This window comes from Octodon degus, unplaced genomic scaffold, assembly GCF_000260255.1.
Source record: "Octodon degus isolate 3935 unplaced genomic scaffold, OctDeg1.0 scaffold00287, whole genome shotgun sequence".
Taxonomy (NCBI): Eukaryota; Metazoa; Chordata; class Mammalia; order Rodentia; family Octodontidae; genus Octodon; species Octodon degus.
The window spans coordinates 1,924,929-1,929,679 of NW_004524863.1; positions in this window are offsets into that span (position 1 = coordinate 1,924,929).

The window sequence follows — 4,751 nt, forward strand, 5'->3', positions numbered from 1 at the left end:
TTCTGTCTTTTTAAATTTTTAAAAAAATTTTTTCCGTAATTTTATTGAGAAATAAATAGCAATGAGACAGTTTCAAATCGAATTGGTGGGACAGTTTCAATAGTTAACACACTGCATACTGCCTTCCTAGTGGTTATTTGTTGTACAAGATGCAGACATGATATCCTATTTACAAATACTATTAGACCAAATGCCTCTATTCATCGAATTAAGAGAATGTAGCTATATATCTATTCTAACCATTTTGAATACACAGATACAAAATGGTCATTCGTCTATATCCCCCTTCTTTTGTTTAATTCCATCATTTAAATACTATAGGTGTGTGAATTCAACAAAATATTCCAGTACAGTCCAGTATTCCATAATAGTATTGTGTCTTCCACTTGACTGGCAATGTCAGAAGTTGTTGACCTGAGTTGCCTACAGCTCAACATAACAACATGGCTTTATTTCCTGTACTTCGTTTTTATACTTTTCTGCTTGATGGTTAAGACCAAGATAAAGCAAGACTTATGTAACAAGAATTGTAGCTTTTGGACCTGATAAGGTGAGTCAAATCACCTCAGGATTTATCCTGAGATCCTGTACCTCAGATTGTAGATCCTTTGTCAGTGTCAGCCATGTGGAGGAGTCATGGCCATTGCTTGGTCAATTTGCTCTTTCTGAAAGCCTGAGAGAATGTTTTCTCTCCACATGACTCTCCTTAGGCACACTCTACTTCATTGATCACTTTCCTCTTTGGTCTGATAATCTCCTTGATTAGAAAATTTGGGACACAACTGAGTTACATGATGTTACAGTACAAGTTTTCATATGTCCTAAGTCTTAATTAATCATGGAAGGCTAGGTTCAAAATGTTCGCTTTCCTTGCCGCCCTCCTTTTTCTCTAATTTTTGGTTTGAAAACTTACATTATTAACACTCCAGAAGAGAAGCTTATTGTTATTACCATATAACCTAGGCTGTTGAGCTTAACCTCACTATCTGTCTGAATATCAAACATCTTAGGCATAACACGGAACAGGCATATTTCATCAAGTCTTGATATATTAAACTTTAAGTCCCTACAGAATATGACAAAAAATTTTAAAAATTAAAATATATTTAAAAAGTAGGGATAAAGAATCATATATGTTTACACATAAGTCCAGAAATTTAACCACATACAACATGGTTGCAGGACAGTCCTGAAACACTCCTTTTCCTGTCTCCTGCCTTCATTCACCACACACTTCCTTTTTAAACAATCATTTACGAAGAGAAAGCACAGGAGTAACTGGTATGCCACGACAGGCAGCACATATTCAGAACACCAGAATGACAAGCACTCCAAACATGAACCTACTATTACAAATTGCCAACTTCAGTGTGGTTACTTAGTTCACAGGTTTCTGTATATATCGTTAGTCAGGATGAGAATTCTCCCAATTAACTGCTAGTTTTGAAAATCTTCTGTAGGTTCTCAGGATCATTGCCTTACCCATTTTGTACATATAACTGTGTGTCTTGCCTCTGTTATGTTTCCTAGCTCTTCTCCTTACTCTGTCTTCATTGTCTAGTCCTCAAGTTCTTGCTTTCCTCTTAATTGTATTATACCTTTCTACTTGTATTTCTTCTTTTGAGTTCTTATATTAGGGAAACTATATGATATTTACACATGTATGTCTGGTTTATTTCACTTAGTATATGTTCAAGTGGCATCCACTTCAATATAAAGGCTTTGAGTTTATCATTCTTCATAGATAAGTATATTCTATTGTATAAAAATACCACTTCTTTGTCATCCATTCCTCAGGTGATGGGCATCTTGGCTGTTTCCAAGATTTGGCTATCACAAATTGTGCTGCTATAAACATAGGCACACCTATATCATTTTGATATGACTTTTTCCATTCCTCAAGGAAAATTCCCAGTAGAGGAATAGCTGGTTTAAATAGGATTTCCAGTCCTAGTTTTGTAAGGAGTCTCCACACTGATTTCCATAATGGTTGCACCAGTCTACATTCCCACCAGCAGTGGAGAAGGGTTCCTTTTTTTCCACAGCCTCTCCAACATTTGTTGTTGGGTGATTTCTTTATGATAGCTATTCTTTCTGGGGTGAGTTGATATTTCAGTGTTGTTTTAATTTGCATTTCTTGGATGGCTAGTGATGTGGGGCATTTTTTCATACATTTATTTGGTTGTTTAATTTCATCCTCAGAAGTGTTTGTTCATCTCCAATGCCCATTTCTGGACTGGGTCTTTCAATTTTGGGGCCCTAGTGTTTTTTAGTTCTTTATAAATTCTGGAGAGCAGACCTTTGTCTGGGGACTTATTTGTCAAGATATTTTACAAATTTGTGGGTTGTGTTTTCACTTTGTTCATAATTTTTTTGACGTGCAAAATGTTCTCAATAAGAGCAGTTCCCAATTATTAATTCTTTCCAGTGTTTCCCGTATGATTACATTTTGTTCATGATCTCTTGCCAACTTCTATGTCTTCAAGAGTTCCTCCTACTTTCTCTTCCAGGAGATTTAGTGTTTCTGTTTTAATGTTTAGATCTTTAATCCATTTTGACTTTAGCTTAGTGTATGGTGATAGACCTGGGTCCAGTTTTAGTTTTTGGCATGTCGAGAGCCTGTCTTTCCAGCACCATTTGTCAAAGAGGCTATCTTTCTTCCAGTGAGTCCGTTTGGTCCCTTTGTTGAAGATATCGTGGCTGAGTGTGTTCATAGGGTTTTCTGCATCTTCTAATCTATTCCATTCTTCCTGAGGTCTATTTTGTTGCCAGTACCATGCTGATTTTATCACAGTAGCCTTGTAGTATAATTTCAAGTGAGGAATTGTAATGCCTCCTGCCTTGTCTTTGTTGCACAAGATTGCCTTTGCTATTCTAGGTCTTTTCTGTTTCCAAATAAATTTTAGGAATGATTTCTCTACGTTTGTGAGGTATATTGGTGGTAGTTTGATAGGAATTGCATTAAATCTGCACAGCAGTTTTGGGAGTATGGCCATCTTCACGATGTTGCTTCTTCCTATATAGGAGCCTGGAATATCTTTCCATTTTTTGAAATTCTCTACGATTTCTTTTTTCAGAGTAATGTAGATTTCCTTGAAAAGATCTTTGTCTTCTTTATTTAGATTAATTCCAAGGTATTTCTTTTTCCTTAGTGCTATTGTAAAAGGTATTGTTTCTCTAATTTCCCTCTGAGTGTGTTTTTTGTCTGTGTAGAGGAATACTATTGACTTTTGGGTCTTGAATTTGTATTCTGTTATGCTACTGAGTTTTTTTTTTTATTAATTCTAGTAGCTCTAGGTGAAGTTTTTTTTTGTCTTCCAAGTAAAGTATCATGTAATCTGCAAAAAATGCTAATCTAACTTCTTCTTTACCTATTCTTATTCCTTTTATTTCTTTCTCTTGTCTAATGGCTCCGCCTAATGATTGCAGAACTATATTGAATAGGAGTGGTGATAGAGGACATCCTTGTCTTGTACCAGATATGAGAATAAAAGATTTCAGTTTTTTCCATTTACATTTATAGTAGCCTTTTTTTTTTATGGAACCGCCTATTGAAGTCAGGCTCTTGCATTTGCCAGAGAAGCACTTATTCCACTGAGCCATCTCACCGGCCCCTCCGTTGGGTTTTCAAGAATGGCTTTTACCAGATTGTAGTAGAGCCTATCTGTTCCAATTTTCTGTAGGACTTTGAAGATGAATGCATGTTGGACTGAAAACGTTTTCTGCATCAATTGAGATCATCATGTGATTTTTAGTATCACATTTGCAAATTTTTGAATATGGAACCGTCCTTACATCCCTGGGATGAATCCTACAGGTCACAGTTTATGATATTCTTTCCCCCCCTAATTTTATTGATAAACAAATAGCAATGAGACAGTTTAAAATCATATTGGTAGGACAGTTTCAATAATTAACACATTGCATACATTCTTCCTAGTGGTTAATTGCTGCACAAGATGCGGACATGATATTCTACTTATAAACACCATTAGAACAAATCACTCTATTCATTAAGAGAATGTAACTATATATCTATCTTAACCACCTTAAATACACAGATGCATAATAGACATTCATCTGTATACCCTTTTTTTAAAGTTCCATTATTTGAATATTATAGGTGTGTAAACTCAGCAAAATATTCTAAATATGATATTCTTGATGATTTCCTGTATTTCATTTGCTAGAATTTTATTGAGGATTTTTGCATCTATGTTCATGAGGGAGATTGGTCTTTTTTATTTTCATCTTTCCCCAGTTTTGGTTTCAATATAATATTTGCGTTCAGGAATGTTTTTGGATGGATTGTTTCCTTTTCAATTTCATTGATGTGTTTGAGGAGCGTAGGGTCTACATCTTCTGTAAATTTTTTGTAGAATTCAGCTGTAAATCTATCCAGACAAGGACTTTTCTTTGTTGGAAGGTTTTTTTTTTTATTACATCTTGTATTTCACTGCCTATTATTGGGCTATTGAGAGTGGTTATATCTTGTCGATTCAGTTTTGGTAATTTGTACCTTTCTAGAAATCTGTCCAATTCATCTGTGTCTTCTATTCTGTGATTGTAAAGATTCTGAAAGTAGCTATTGATAATCTTCTGAATTTCCACAGGGTCTGTGGTAATTACACCATCTTCATTCCTTATTGCTTATATTTGAAATTTTTCTTTCCTCTTTTTGGTGAGTTTAACTAAGGGCTTATCGATTTTATTTAATTTTTCAAAGAAAAAGCTTGTTTTCTTAATTCTTT